Consider the following 17,448-nt stretch of genomic DNA (forward strand, 5'->3'; position numbering starts at 1 on the left):
GGCTGGACAGGCCTCTGAAGTTCAGAAAATTGAATATGCTGATTAAAACAACTAAAGACCATTAACTCGAGTTATCACTTTTTCTTCAAAAATTAATCCTCAACCACTTCATTCTCAGCAAAAGCTTCTTTCATCTACTGACAGGCAAAACTTCAACAACCAACTTAACAGATCTGTTAATAGAGATCTTTCTCACCTTCTCCAATTGTAATTGACCTTCACAGCTTCCGTTCTAATGGAGCTTTCTGTCTTCAGGCTTTTTCAACCTATTCTCTTTTTTAAAAATAATTATTTATATTTTTAAAAATTTTGGCTGCATTGGGTCTTTGCTGCTGCGCACAGGCTTTTCTCTGGTTGCCGCAGAAGCGGGGTATACTCTTGGTTGCGGTGCGCGGGCTTCTCATTGCGTTGGCTTCTCTTACTGCGGAGCACGGGCTCTAGGCGCGCGGGCTTAGTTGCTCCGCGGCATGTGGGATGTTCGCGGACCAGGGCTCGAACCCGTGTCCCCTGCATTGGCAGGCAGATTCTTAACTACTGCACCACCAGGGAAGTCCTCAACCTATTTTCTGTATAGATACCACAATGAGTTTTCCTGAAATATAAATCCTTTCATCATCTACAGCAAGTATTCCCAAATGCCAGAAGTTTTCACCAATCACAGCAAAATAAGAAGAAAAAATGGACCGTCTAGTGAATTTTTCAGAAAACAAACTATTCATTTAAAAATATCTACATTTATGTCTTCTTTTTTTAATGTTTAAATGTGCTTTCTTTTATTATGTGGTGGTGGTGATAGTGAAGAAACTCGTATTTTTCTCTTCCAAAATATTCCTCTCTGTTTTTCCTACCTTAATAAATCACATCCTTTTTCACCCATTTGCTAGGGCTAAAATGTTGAGTTTCAACACTTAATTCCTTCCTTTTGCCCTCCATTTGTGACCAATTCATCAGCAAAACCTTTTGGATCTGTCTCTTTAACTAGATTTCTTGCTTGCTATTTATAAATCAATGATATAAAAAGAAGATAACAGATAAAATCAGAAACTGTAAGATCAAAATCAACAAGCTAGTTAAAAGTAAAAGAGGAAGAAAATAAGAAACAATAATGATGAGGTTAAAAATAATTACACCTGAGAAAAATATCTAAACAATTAAAAAAAGATAAAAGTTTGAAATGTTAGTAGATAAAAATTAATGCACTTTGTAAACCAAGAATAGAAACTAAAGGTAATAAATTTAAACAGAAGAGAATCTAAAATAGTAAGAATTTATAATTTATGGGATAAGTATAAGAATTATGATAAGCAATGATGCTTATGACAGAGGTTTTTTTCATTATGTTAACAATGAAAATCATGAAGGTAATAGCACACCTGAAGTACTGGAGCAGTGTTTTGGGGGGGGTTTTTTGGTTTTTTTGTTTTTTTATTTTTGGCTGTGTTGGTTCTTCATTGCTGTGCACAGGCTTTCTCTAGTTGTGGCGAGCAGGGGCTACTCTTCATTGAGGTGTGCAGCCTTCTCATTGTGGTGGCTTCTCTTGTTGCGGAGCATGGGCTCTAGGCACACGGGCTTCAGTAGTTGTGGCTCACAGGCTCTAGAGTGCAGGCTCAGTTGTTGTGGTGCACGGGCTTAGTTGTTCCGCGACATGCGGGATCTTCCCAGACCAGGGCTCGAACCCGTGTCTCCTGCATTGGCAGGTGGATTCTTAACCACTGCGCCACCAGGGAAGCCCAGGAGCAGTGTCTTTTTATACCAAATGCTATCTAGTACCTTTGGAAGAATAGCAAGGTCTAAGGATCGTCTATATATGGTATATATGTCTGTGGCACCTTGGACAAGCAGAGATAACAATCTGCTAAAAAACAAAAAGAAGGGTGGGCAATAGATTCTATCCAAACAAAGATCTGCAATATATTTTTCCTATTTCAATATAGTTCAATTCTATGAAGGAGACAGATAGATGGACTTGATTCCATACCAGCCGGCTTCTAATCTGTGAATTTCAAGCTTAACATTTTCATTATATCACTTCACATTATCAGAATGAAAAAAAAAAAAAGAAGAAAAAGAGGAAAACTTTAAAGCAGTAATATTTATTGCTGGCAGGGATATGGATCACAAATTTCTCTCATCCACTGCTATTGGCTTTGTGGAAGAAAATCTGGCAAGTTAAAAATTAATATATCTTTCTGTGGCAGACACTGCAAGTTGCCTAGCCAATAAAGAAAACTACTGCTAGCTTTACACTGGGACATCATGAAGATTAACAAATGGATCATCTAGTACTACTCTAGGGACTGTGGGGTGGGGAAGCTCTCTGTTAAAAAGCCAATTTGCTATGCAACTCTCATTATGGAAATAATTTTTGAAAGAAGATATGAAATACTTATATTAGTCTCTAGGTCCAATATTTTAAAGTCCCACCTGGGAGACAATTTACTCAGCCAAACTACATATTTCAGGCACTGCTCTGTGATTAATTCATTGCTTCATGAATTCATTCAGCAAGTATTTTTTAAAAACTACTATGTGAAAGGCACTGTGCTAGACCTTTGGAAGTATCCAAATAACAGCCATGATAATTATGATTGTGCTAGACCTTTGGAAGTATCCAAATAACAGCCATGATAATTATGATTATGATAACCAACATTTATTGAGTCTTTCTGTTTTATGTCCAGCTCTATGCTAGACCCTTCACATACATCATTTAATTTAATCCTTACAGGAGCACTATGAGATGTGTGTTATTATTATCCCCATTTGTCAGATGAAGAAACTGAGGCACAGATTAGTACAGTAACTCACCTAAGGTCCCACAACTAGTAAGTGGTAGAGTCAAGCTATGAACCACAGGCAATATGACTCCAGGATGTATGCTCTTAACTGCAATTGAGTTCTGGTCTCTGTACCAGTGACGTCTCAGATTCTAAGTGCTTGCCCCCAAAAGTTCTATTTTGGACAAGCAGCCAAGGGTAGTTTCTTGTGTATCAGTTGCCTTGCAGAGTCATGTCACACACAGCAGCTCTGGCCAGCACATCCTTGGACAGATAGGATTCTGCATCTTATCCATAGGGAAACCTCAGTGAGCAAGCTGGGATCTCCATAGTGGATTCTCTGTCTCAGTGGGTTTGAACATAAAATCCCCCGGAAAGCGACACAATTAATAGAGGTGTACAGAAACAGGACAGACTGAGAAGAGGTGGAAAGCACAAACCATAACTCACCAGCAGCCATATATTAGAGAAAGGGTGATTGGAGAAATGCTTGAGGCTTCCTCATTTCCCTCTGTAAGCCCAAAAGAGACCCCCATCACCTGCAATAAAGCAAAAATGCTCCAAAAATGAAGACAAAACAGATGTGAAGTACAGTAAAAATAATATAAACAGATATAAAAATAATATAAACAGATAAATAATATAAACAAACGAAAACATAGATGAATGATTTTTCTCAATGTAATTTATCAATTTATATATCACCCCTCCCCCAATATGTTTAAGGCAAAAGTAACAAGATCAAATGCATACAAGATTCAAGCAAGTACCCTGTGACATAATAAGAATTACATATTTGGTCTCTGCCCCGCTTCCTAACAGAACTCCTAAAATCCTTGGAATTACCTGAGTAATGGGGGTGAGAAAAGCATCTCTGGTTTTTCTTCATAAACCCCTTTCAGCCATCTCTGAGTTTGTGCTAACGAGCTGGCCCTGGGAGAATGGGGGCTGATTGCTGGAGGAACCAACCCTGTGAGGGTTGGAACCTTCAGCCGCATTCCACCCGCCACTACCCTGGGGAGCGGAAGAAGATAAGGGCCTGGAGATGACTTAATCACCAGTGGCCAATGATTTAATCAGTCATACCTGCTTAATGAGCCTTCATAAAACCCTTAAACAATGGGGTTCAGAGAGCCTCTGGGTTGGTGCTGGGAGGGCGGGGCGCCCGGAGAGCACAGGGTATCTTCATGCACCTTCCCACTTAATGTGCCCCCATGCATCTCTTCCATTTGGCTGTTCCTGAGTTGTAAACTTTGTCATAAGCCAGTAATCATAAATAAAGCACTTTCCTGAGTTCTCTGATCCATTCTCACAAATTATCAAGCCTGAGGAGGGAATTGTGGGAACCCTCGATGTACAGTCATTTAGTCAGAAGCACAAGCAACAACCTGGGACGTGAGATTAGCATCTGAAGTGGGGGGCAGTCTTGTGGGACTAAGCCCTTAACCTACGAGGTTTGCACTGACTCCGGGTAGTTCGTGTCAGAATTGAGTTAAATTGTAGGACACCCAGTCGGTGTCCACCAAAAATTAGAGGCTAGCTTAGGGTGGAGAAACACACACCTTCGGTGTCAGAAATGTTGGGAGTAGTGTAGAAGGAAATAGGTTTTTCCCTTTTATAACCCCAGTGAGTGAATTGTGCCAGGTATAGAACATAAGACATAAGGGATCTTGTAAAGCAACCATACTCCAATAAAAATGTTTTTAAAAAAGAAAAAAAGACAGTGGGCTTCCCTGGTGGCGCAGTGGTTGGGAGTTCGCCTACCGATGCAGGGGACGCGGGTTCGTGCCCCGGTCCGGGAGGATCCCACATGCCGCAGAGCGGCTGGGCCCATGAGCCATGGCCGCTGAGCCTGCGCATCCGGAGCCTGTGCTCCGCAATGGGAGAGGCCGCAACAGTGAGAGGCCCGCGTACTGCAAAAAAAAAAAAAAAGAAAAAAAGACAGTGGCGGAATCGATATAACTGAAAAGCTCACTTTGCCAAAGGCCGTCAAACTAAGATAGACAGAATCAACAACCAATGTGATGTAGGCCAAATACAACATGTTTGGGGTTGAATCTGCACCATAAACTCCCCGATTTATGGAGACTTAACTGTACACAGAAAAGAAAAAAATTAAGGTGTTATGATGTATTTTTTTCCCATACCTCTAAGCAATTAACTCAATTCCCTGAAACTCTGACCAGGTGTCCCACAAATTGAACTTAATTCTGGCACTATATACCTGACCTGTCAGATTCCACAGGTTAAGGGCTCAGTCCCTCAAAACTGCCCCCCAAGTCAGACACCAATTGCAAGTCCAGGTTGTCACCCGCACTTCTGACTGACTGGCTATAAATTGGAGGTTCCCGCGACCCCCTCCTAGGGTTGAATTAATTTGCTAGAGCAGCTCACAGAACTCAGGAAATCAGCTTACTCCCTAGTTTATCTTTTTTTTTTTTTTGCAAAAGATATTAGAGGGTAAGAATTGACCAGCCAGATAAAGAGACACAGGGATCGAAGTCTAGCACACAGGAGCTTCTATCCCAATAGACTCTGGGACCCAGCACGGGAAAGCATTCTGGTTCACCAACCTGGAAGCTTTTCCAACCTTCCTTTTGGGTTTTTAAGGAGGCTCCATTGTACATGCATAGTTGATTAAATCATTGGCCACTGGTGATTGATTCAACTCTTAGCCCCTCTTCCCTCCCCAAAGGTCAGGGGGGTGGGAATGAAAGGTCCAACCCTCTAATCAGGCTTGGTTCCCCTGGCAACCAGCCCCCATCCTTACATTACCAAGGGGCTTTCCAAAAGTAATCTCATTAACATAACAAAGGACACCCTTATTACTCTGGACACTTTAGGAAATCCTGTGGGTTTTAGGAGCTGCCTGCAGGAACAATGGACAAAGACCAAATATACATTTCTCATTAAAGTCACAATGTCACAGGTGTAATGAAAAAAGCCTTACCATTTAGAAAGAAAGGTGCCCTTTTGTAGAGAATGCTGGGGAATGTTGGCCCTTAGACTTGTTCAGGCCCCTTCTCCCACCCACCAAACACACACCTTGACATTGACAGATGTTTTCCAGCTCTTTTGTTTTGGTTTTTTTAATATAAAGATAAGGTCTTGAGAATTCTAAATTCGCACTTTACTGCGGAATTGATTTTGAAACCAATTGAGACATTAAAATACTTGAGGGACAAGAATTTGTCTTAGAGCTTGAAGCTTATATTTTCCAAGATAAATATTTTCCTTTTTTAGGAAATGCTGATTAGCCTGTGTAAGTCAGAGACTATTTCTGAAGCAGACAGAAAATCCTGTTTCTTTTGTGCCTAAGGGAATTTATAAAGTCACTCACTTCTTTAAGAAAATGATACAGATATCCAGAAAATATGTTATCTTAATATCCACTGATAGAGGCCATAATACTTTAACTCTCAAACCTCCCCCTGGAATCTTCTAAATGTGAGACTTATCACACATGCATCATCCATGCAGCACTGCCGGGCACAATAAAAATGAAGATTTGCACTGGAAATCAGTTTTCTTTAGTTACACATTTAACCTAAGCACTATGGCAACAGAATATAAGATAAAGTAGGTCATGAATTTCAATTGGAATGGCTTAGTGGATAGAAAAGCTCAGTTGTAATTTGTTGCTCATTTTTTAGGAGTCTTTACATAAAAATTCTTCCATTTCACACACCCCTGCCAATGTAGTCTAACAACAACCTCGTAGATAAAAATCATAAGACGAAATTCTTGAATGGGACTCATTCAATCTCAGTAGTTATTTGGTTTGCCACTTAACTAGTAGTGTCCATCTCCATACTCATAAATAGATGAGGAAGGGAATTCCAGGTAAAAGGAATAGCTTTATGAGTGCAGAGTCCTGCAAGTGTACAGTATACAACTTGAGATCATTTGGAGGATGATCAAAATCAGACACGAGGGGCTTCCCTGGTGGCGCAGTGGTTGAGAGTCCGCCTGCCGATGCAGGGGACACGGGTTCGTGCCCCGGTCCGGGAAGATCCCACATGCTGCAGAGCGGCTGGGCCCGTGAGCCATGGCCGCTGAGCCTGCGCGTCCGGAGCCTGTGCTCCGCAACGGGAGAGGCCACAACAGTGAGAGGCCCGCGTACCGCAAAAAAAAAAAAAAAACCAGACACGATAAGAGGGTTTAAAAAAGGATATGTTTCTGTCACTGTAAGCCTAATGGAATCATAGGTGGTCTCCTAGGAACCTAGCTGGACACCTACACCAGCTACGTAGGCTATTTTTATCCAAGAAATAAAATGAAATTAAGTTCTAATCTCTTTTATAGTATTTTCTGATTCCATCTTTCTTTGCTTCTGGGGTAATTATGTCCCTTGGTCTTACTGACCCATATTTTAAAATTCCAACTCCTCTAGGACCTTTCTGTACTAAATATTCTTTCTGCTTTTCCATCTCTTCCACGCATAGAGCTTATAGGTCTCTAGAGTACGAAAGATCTGTCTGTTTAATCTGCCAGAATAATACCTGTGTGATCTTGGGCAAATTACTTACCTTCTCTAATCCTCACTTTCCTCTCAAGGTTGCCGTGTGCATTAAAAGAAACAACATGAAGCCCTATCTGGAGCAGAGTAAGCTCTCAGTGGCAGTAGTTATTCTTCTTCCTCTTCTCTTCTGTCTTGACGTGTTGCCTCCTACTCTACTTATAATGTGCTCAGCAGCCTTCTCACCTCCTGCACACACACACACTCACACGTGCACTCTGGCAAGCACACACTTTCCCTCAACTCTTTCACATGCTTAAACTCTCCACCTGCTCTTCACCGCCAGAGAAAGAAGAGTCTGCTCTGACTCACTCAGTCCCTTACTTCCCACTCATTCCTAACCACACTGCAACCTGAATTATACTTCTGCCTCTCTTCCATATCTGCCCCAGCAACAGTCTACTAAATTGCCAAAGCCAAACAATGTCCCTCAGCTTTTAACCACCTCACCTATCTTCAGCATTTCGTACCATTGGACATCTCATCTTCTCGACAGTTTCTCTTCTCTCGTCTCCAGTCAGCTGCCCTGACTACCCTGACCCTCCCTGCTTCCTGGGTAGGTTCGCCCACTCAAGCAGCTATGAGCGAGTCAAGGGGTAAAGTCATAGTGGCTCTGATCAGAGGCCTCAAAACGTAGAACCACGCTGGCAGTAATTTTGGCAAAATGGAGATAACTTTTGCAGATAAGTCTTAAACTCAGTGTTGCTCCCTAATCAACAAAAACTGAGGAGCTTTTTTTTTTTTTTTCCTGAGGAGCTTTTTAAACTGCTTCATACCCCAGCAACACAGAACAAAATGAAGGGAAACCAGCAAATGTGCCCAGAGCTTTACAGTAAGCACATCAGAGAATATCCTTCCTCGTCTTTTCCTACACAGATCTATGCATTAGCTGGCAGGAGCAGAAATATCTAAAACTACCTGCACAACTACTGAGCTGCGTGTGTTTAAAGTCTGAGCTGCAATCAGTTACAGATAGTTGAGATTCTTCTACAATTATTTTTAAATTCCTTGATCCAAAGAGGTCTTCATTTTGCCGTATATCAGTTGTGAATCTCATACAGATGAATGTCAAGAGATGGTGCAGAATCAGATAATTAACAAAGAAAGGAACTAAAACAGGGAACTGAAACTTTTCCCTTACCACCTTTTGCAAGGGTTTCACAGATTCTCAGCTAAGAAGTCATTAGAGTTAATGCAGAAATCATGATGTATATTGCCTCAGTGTGTCGTATACATATTGGTTAACAGCACAGGTCCTAGAATAAGATTGCCTGGGTTCAAATCCCACTTCTACCACTTATTGGTTGTGTGAAGGTGAAGTTATCACATATCTCTTTCTAAGACTTTGTTTTGCTAATCTATTAATCAGGGGAAATGATGATACTTTTTTCAGAGGGATTTTGAAAAGATTAAATGACAAAAATGTATGTAAAGTATTTAGCTTGCATTCAAAATATGTTACGTAAATCTTCCGCTTTCTTTTGCTACATTTTCTGCTTTAGCTCCTCCCCGAGAAATTCTGCTTTAATTATTTGTAAATATACGAGCGTGTGTGTGTGTGTTTGTGTGTGTGTGTGTGTGTGTGTGTTGTATAGCTAAATTGGAAGATAAAGCGGGGGAAACTTGGCCTCAAGAAGACAGTCACCCCTGGTGGAAGATTACAAGGCCTGTCTCTACCCAGACTAGAAATTGACCGCAATCCACTTCTTCCTTAAACAGAGGCAGAGGGGACTTCTGCCCCTGACCTGGAGAAAGGAGGAAAGGTGTGGGCCATCCTACATCAAAGGGGTAGGAGAGAGGGCGAGTTGCCTTCTCAAACCTATTCTCCACCAGAGTAACATTTTACTGTTTTATTATGATTATAAAATAATTCTGATTCTGAAAGCTGGAAAAGACAAACACACATTAAAGAAGAAACCAAAAATGAACCCTGATCTCATAGGTCAGAGGTAACTTCTATTAATATTTTGAAGCAATTTCTTTAGTCATTTCCTATGCATCTATTTGCACATCTATAATTAACATAATTGAGATCAGTGATATATATAGTTTTGTCTACCTTTCCAATTGTTCCATTATGAGCATTTTTCAATGTTACTGAAATATCTTCAAAACTTTCTTTCCAATGACTACAAAATTGTCCTTTGGATGAATGTACTACAGTTTATGTATTTATTTTAATAACTTATTATTTTCTAATGACAAAATAATTGTATGTCCATTTATAAACTTAGAAAATATAATATATAAATCACCCATAATCTTATCACTCTGATATAACCACTGTTAATATTTTGATAAATTTCTTTCTAGTAGTTTTCTATAACTAGCTGTTATTACATACTTAACTAATTGAGGTCATATATTACAAGTATTTTCCCATGTCATTAAAAATGCTCTGAAAATTTTTAGTGCCTATAAATAATAAATGATATATGACTGATCTCACTCTCTTACTGGTAGGGAGGAAAGAAATTTCCAGCCAACAAGGATAGAAAATGTCCACAAATAGAGGGAAAAGGATTGTCTAGGGCCATGCCCTCTAAGTCAAGAGTTTCTCTAGAAAGAGTCCAGACTTCCTTGGCATGTGAAGGCTGAACAGTTGCTTCCAAAAACCAAGTTGCCAAATCCAGCGTAGGGAACTGTTTGAGTCAGAACTCCTTCGGTTACAAGCAACAGAGCCCTTTCTCAAACAAGCTTAAGAAAAAATCAACAACAGAAACAAACAAACAAACAAATAATAGGGATAAGGGGAAAAGGAAGGGAGGGAGGAATGGGAGAAGTTTATTAACTGAGGAAAATAAAAAGTTCTGTCACTGCTGAATTCAGAGGCTCAGACAATGTCTTTAGAACTTATTTGTCATCTCTCATCTCTCTTCACCTGTGTTGGTATCATCCTCTCCAATATGGACATTTTCCTGAAAGAAAGCTATCCATATGACTCTCTGGCTTATATCTTTATAGCTCTTGATCCCAGAGGAGGAGATAGCAGTTTTCCTGATGGCTTCTGAAGAAAACTAGCAGTGGGGCTCGTGGTTGCCTAAGCTGAATGACTCAGTGGGTCAGAGAGATGGAGTATCCATTGGCAAAGCTGGTGTCTGGGAACCACACTTAGCGGGATGCAGGAGGGCCAGTTCTACTGAACGGCATGGTAGGAGGAGTAGGGTTCTCTCAACAAGAAAGAAGTGCCAGCAGAGTCATGTCCAAGCTAGTAAGAGGTCGATGGTCACATCATCACAGGCAGCAGGATCCGGAGAGGACAGAGAGGAGCAGGCTGGGGGTGAGTCGGGGCCTGACCGGCCAGGTGCCCTCCACCCACTCAGGAGGAGGTGAGGCCCTCAGTGGCGACGGGACACATGGATGCACTTCCATGTATTTAACCATTCGCATGTTATTAACCATTTAGCTTGTTCCAGTTCTTTTTTCATCAGTTACTCTGCTAAGAAATACTTTCTTTTTACATTTACTTTACAACAACATTTCTTCACCTATGACTGTAAAATAAACATATGTTCATGATAAAATGCAGAAGGCTAAATAAATACCTATATTTCTACTACCCAGGGGGCAACCAGATTATGTGTGTGTTGTGTGTTTATACACATGCACATACAAACATATATGTACACATATACACAACTGATGGCATACTTCAAATAGAATTTTCATTCCTGATTTTTAGTTAACACTGAATTAGAAACATGTTATTAAATATTCTTTGATATCAGAATTCTGATAGTATATGATATTTCATCATATAAATTATCAAAAAATTTTAGCCATTTCTTGGTTTGGGGACACTTAGGTCATACCTACTTTTTCACTATTATAAGTAAACCTATATTTGGTATAAATATGTGTCTGCATCTCTGATTATTTCTTTGGCATAGAGTCCTAGAAGTGGAGACACAGGGCTAAACTATGTGAGCACCCTTATGAGTACAGTCGCACAGACTGGCCTAGGGTCGGCTATATCAAGTTTGACAGAGAAGGGAAACGAGGACATTCTATGTGGCCCAAGACAATCAGAATGGGGATGATGGGATGCCGAGAAGAACTAAGCTGACCGTGAGGGCTGTAACTCTGACCTCATGGGGAAAAAAACAAGGTTTGTTTACGTTGCCATTTCACAAGATCAAATCTTAACATAGACGCATTGGGAGTTTCACATTTTAACTTACACAGCTGTTCCTAGTAGACTGACCCACAGAAAAACAAGCCCTGCTTTACCCCTGACCTCCACTTCACTTCTACTCTGAGTTGAGCCCACCTGCTTCCAGCCCCTCAAGCCGTCCCAGAGAGAATGATCTCCACCCAGGAACGTGGGTAGAACAAACTGGAGAAGCTTATTTACCAGAAATAGGCCACACAAGAGTTTTTTTCACAAAACAGTCAGAGGGAGGGGCTCCACTTCCCAGAGGACTCTACAAACTCTGCTCTGTGTGAAGCGAGGGGGAACAGGGTGGGGGAGGAACAGAGAATTCTCCAGCAACCTGGAGCAGCCTGGCAGGGCTGGCAGTTAGGGGCGGGAGTCCTGACAGCCAACTGTAACTGCGAAAGGAGCGTGGAGGTGGAGAAGGACCACTTCATGGACCAGGGTGAGTAGCAGTAATTTTATTTTTAGGGGCCGCCATGAATACAGATTTTTGGAGAAAAGAACTATGGCCAGGGAGAATTTCTGGGATGCTTTCTGCAAGGTGTCATGTATTTGGTCTGGTTCTTTAAAAAAACACCCACAGCAGAGATATGAGTTCATCTTTAAGGCTGCCAGACAGTCATGTTTCTTTTGAGTGCGACTCTGTACAGATGCTGGGCCACACGAAACCTGGGAAGAAACTTTAAAAAGCAACCAAAATATGAACCACCATATCCTCCTTAGAGGCACTCACCACGTTTTGTACAGGGTCTGTAAAGTTCATTCACTCTACTCTTTTCTTCTCTGATCCTCCACCCAAATGTTTGATACTTTTCTATTTTATGATGGGATTGACACACCATGTGGCTGTGGCAGAGGTATTCTGAGGTAAGTTCTGGTCTTCTCGGCTCTAATTTTCTTTCCTCACCTTACCACATTCTCCTAACTGATCCCAGCTTATTATTATTGCAAGCGCCTTGCTTTACTTGCCCTTGTGCTTGGTAGCCTGGATCCAGAGCTCTACACCTCGTGTTGTAAAATGCATACTCGCTAAGTCATAGTGAAGGCAAGGAGTAACGCTTCCATGATTAAAGAAATCTGCTTTGTCTTCATTTATTCATCAAATCAACACACATGGATTAAGGATTTAATAGAGGAAAACCTCCTTTCTTCACTCTATTATACAAACTGCTTTTCTGTTCTCCTTCAAGAATGTGACTTTTCATCTGTGGATGATTTTAAAATGGGCTCTAAGCAAAGCACATCCTGGAATGAAGAAGAAAGCAGTTTCTTTTTGATAAAGACCTGGCTTCTGTTGTCAAAGGGCAGAAGAGGTCAGGCAGTATCCTCCCTTGCTAAAGAGTAAGGCACCTTTTTTGTATTGAGATGTTTAAAATTCTTTAATCAAGAAGTGCTCTGGTCTGATAATTAAGGGATGTGTTTGGCTTAGTTTATCTTTTCTGAGGATGAAAGGAGAAAAGAACTGTGGTTTGGGAAGAGGGAGGAGGCCTTCTTACGACACTAGCCACAAGACAGAAAATGGTCTCGGGACCAAGATAGGCCAGAACGGCCTCATCAAAGCAACAGGGGTGGCAAAGGAAAACGGACAGGGGTTTTAGGAGTTAACCATGCGTGGGTGCTCTGCTACCCCACTCTGAGAAGCCAGATGGAGCAGAAGGAAGGGAAGAGAGGAGTTCGTGGTCTCCAAGTAATTCTTAGTCCCCTTTCACCACATGAGCTTCTGGCCTGGAAACTGGCTTGCAGACATTTTCTCTGCTGGTCTCTCAGGCACGTGTCACCAATGAGCGAGGGAGGGACGGTTGTAGGGGGGAGAGCGTCGAGTGACCAACCCTCCAGGTTTGCCCGGGACACTCTAGATTTTCTGTTGACAGTCTTGCATCCCGGGAAACCCTTCAGTTCCTTGCAAAACTGGACACTTGGTTATCCTACTCACCAACCTGGAGTCGTCTCATGGAAAAATCAGGTATTCACGGATTCACGAAAACTTACTTTTTTTCCACAATTTCAAAATGTTCAGATTGCATGTCCACAAATACTGAGTCACTCAGTCATAAAACCAGAAAGCCAGCGAGTATTGGATTAGACCGAATGTGGGAAGTGGGGAGGTTTGTGCAACAGATTTGTAAGCAACTCACTGCGCATGTAGGGGAGGGAGATGCGAATGTTCTTAAGCAGCAAACAATGGTAAACATGTAGAGGATTTAATTCTTATTCATTTGAAATATGTAGAAATGCTGTTGATTTTCTCTTTATTATTATGTTTTATATCAATATAAGAGTTTTGTTTGTTCTTTGTTTTGGATTCAGAGAATGTAACGATTCACAAGGGATGTCATTGGTCTTAGCTGTTTCTCTCTGAATCCTCCCAACAGCGGGGTTTGAAGAACGTAAACCTCATGCTTAGGGAAGTACTGTTTCCACATTTCTTAATGTTCTGCTGAAAACCATCCGCTTCACGTACCGCTGACGGTACAAGTCAGGGTCGCTACCCTAAAGCAGGCACTCAACCTTGCGAGTCCTCTCCATGCTCCAAATGCTGATCTCGTCACCCACCCACCCCCTTCTTTTTCCTCTTACTGATTCACAAAGAGCACGGGCCTCATTAGAAGGCTTCCATCCTGCCAACAGAACCTCAATCCTGACCCCGTCCACATTTCTTTCTCTCCCTTTCTCCTGCCATAATAAAGGAATTGCTTTGTTTCTAAGTCACTGGCCTCTACTTTGCTGACTCCATCCTCACCTCCCTCCCAGGAGCTCCTACGTCAATCACCATCACCTCTGCTTCCATATCTTCAGCTGCCCCTTCTCTATGGCTCCATCCTTCAGCGTTTCACATGCTGAATTTACTCTCATCTTTAAAAGAAATTATTTTCCTATCCCAATTGTTCTCAGCGCTAGCTACTCATTAGAATCACCTGGGAAGCTTTAACAACTTTACTGTGCCCAGGCTGCACCTCAGAACAATTAAGTCAGAATTGGCAGGGGTGGGACCCAGGTGTCAGAATTTATTTTGCAAGCTCCCCAGGTGATTCCAGTGTGCAGCCAGGATTAAGAAACACTGATCCAACCTACCTAACCGTCCAGCTACCCCCAGCTGTGCTCATTCACTGTCAAACTCAACTTGCTACTCCTTTCCCCAACCCCTCATTCATGCCTCTACCAGTGTGACCCTGCACGCCCCCTTCACCTGCCAAGGCATCAAGGTCACTGAAGGGCTTCTCATTGCTAAATCCCACACTCTGACCCAGCAGCCTTGACCTGTTGGCCATCCCTTCCTTCTTGAAGCATTCCTGTCCCCTGGTTCCCACTCTGCCCTCTCCTATCTTTCTCCTTATCCCCGTTGCCTTCCAATTTCCTGGTCTCCCTCTCCTCAGATTCCCTCCTTATCCCTTTCTCTGCCCGCTCTTTTTGGGCCGTCTCATCCACTCTCTTGGCTTTTATTGCCACCCAATGTCGAGGACTCCCAAAGAGCCTATCCAGCTTTCTGGACACCCCTATCCTACCTCCTGCTGCCTCCTGCACAGCTCCACCCAGAGCTCTCAGGAGCACCCTCCAATTAAATGCCAAGACTGAACGCATCATCTCACCTTGTACTCCCAAACATGTTCTTTCTTCATTGTTTCCTACGTCTATTTACATCCAGTTGCCCCAGTAATGTGGGCATTGCCCTTGCTCTTGGAAACCTCTCATGCAGTCGTTCAATTCCAGTTTGTGCTACCTCCTAAGTCATTTTAATTCAGCTGTCTTTTAAAATGCTACTCCTCTAGGAGGGCTTCTCTGTTGCCTAGACTAGGTTTGGCTCCCTGCTATGTGCTTTGAGAGCACGTGATCCTTGCCCTAGCATAACACTCAGCAAAACCTATAGGAACTGCTTAATGCCTGACTTCCACTGAGGACAGGAAGGTGCTAGGGACTCAGCAACACAGTCTTTACCCACCAGCATCTTAGAGTCTAGAGAAGAAAATGGACCATTGTAATAGACACAGAAAAATGCACAAGTATGTGTAGGGCTCTCAACAGTCTGTATAAGGATTGCTTGACTATTCATAGATTGCTTGAGGGGTCCAGCCGAAGAAGGGCTGTGGAGCAGGTGGGGCCCCTCCCGGCTTCAGTCTAGCACCTCACTGATAAGTAGGTCTACTGAATTGATTCCAAGTGAATTCTTTTGGAAAGAATAGAATAAATTGCATGTATCTTCATTTAGAAATGCTGACTCTAATGGTTAAGAATATTGTATTGTATATTTGAAAGTTGCTGAGAGAGTAGATCTTAAAATTTCTTATCACAAGAAAAAAATCGTTATGTGGGGTGATGGATGTTAACTAAACTTATTGTGGTCATCATTTCCCAATATATACATAAATCATTATGTTGTACACCTAGAATTAATATAGTGTTATATGTCAATTATATTTCATTAAAGAAAAAAAAGAAAGGGAAGAAAAAAAGATGCTGACTAATTCTGAAGCTCTTAGACCTAAGTATGGTCTGAAAATCTAAGCATTTTAATCCTCTAAACTATTCTGAAATAAACAATCTTACTAAAAGGGCTTGGTATACCTTTGCAAAATCTATTATGTATTTATAAATACGATGGGCATATTAAATATCTGAAAATGTATTATAAGTTATTGTATGGCACCCCAAATTCAACCTACCTTCCCTTCCTAAAAAGAATCATGCAGCTGTTAGTTCATTTAAGGAAGCCTGTCCTCCAGTTCTCTTGCACCATATGCACTAAGGAGGTGTGATTCATGTGTGGTGATAGCTGTGGAGAAAAGATCAAATTTGGTCATCTTGCAGCTGATTGAAATTTTGTGACCTTTCAGGTGTTTGTTTTCAAAGAGGGCAATGCCAAACAAAATAAAAATAAAGTTCTAAAGTCTGTTTTTCTTACGCTTTTTATTAAACTACAGTTTCTGAAATCTAAAATAAGTTCCAATTACCAGTTCTCTACGAGAGCCCTGTTTTCCACAGGGCTCCTATGTGGCTTTTAGGAATTCCCAGGGTTAATAATTTGTCTTCGCGCCAAACCCCTGGCTTCATTTTCCTTTGCCCATCTGCACATTTTGCATGCATACAGGCTGTTGGTGTGCATATGTATCCAAGCCTTTGCATATGGAATGAGTATGCTTTCAAAAAGCAGGCCCATAAAAGTTCTAAAGCAGGCAGTGAGTTACTTGGAGGCGGTCCAGCCGCACGCTGCAGATGGCGCTACTGCGATGGAGTAGGGGGAGTTCGTAGCTCGGATCAAACCTCCCCAACGAACCTCTGCGCTCTCCAGCAGGAGGTGCGGGCTCTGTGCGCTTACTCTTTGTGAGGGGCTTCCGCACAGCACTAAGGATGAAATTAATGGAGGAAAATGCAAGGCTCTTTGTAATGAATGCAGAACAACGTCTGCACGCCTTTGTTTGCAACTTGGAGGGAAAAAATGGTCTAAAGGCTGAAACCAGTGTCAGTATTTGATAATAATGAGGAATAGTTACAGTGATCATCAAACCCTCTAACTTGCTATAAAAGAGGAAACCACAGGGCTTCCCTGGTGGCGCAGTGGTTGAGAGTCCGCCTGCCGATGGAGGGGACAAGGGTTCGTGCCCCGGTCTGGGAAGATCCCACATGCCGCATGAACGGCTGGGTACGTGAGCCATGGCCGCTGAGCCTGTGCGTCCAGAGCCTGTGCTCCGCAATGGGAGAGGCCACAACAGTGAGAGGCCCGTGTACCGCAAAAAAAAAAAAAAAAAAAAGGAAACCACAATGGGCTGGTTACGATCTTGGGGGTGTCTCAATATCTTTTTCACTTAGTTCCACAGAAAGCCAATTGTCTAGTGAAAGTAATGGTTTATATAGATTTAAGTCATGTGCCCGAGGAGGCTGCTAGATGGGAAAGGAGAGCAGAGAGAGTATATTTGATCTAAGAAAGAATATTTAAAACATGAGGTCAGAATAGCTGGGGAGCGTTTGGAATATCTAATTCTGAATTCAGGGTGTTTTACACC

The sequence above is a fragment of the Orcinus orca genome, chromosome 5, assembly GCF_937001465.1.
Source record: "Orcinus orca chromosome 5, mOrcOrc1.1, whole genome shotgun sequence".
In the NCBI taxonomy this organism is placed as follows: Eukaryota; Metazoa; Chordata; class Mammalia; order Artiodactyla; family Delphinidae; genus Orcinus; species Orcinus orca.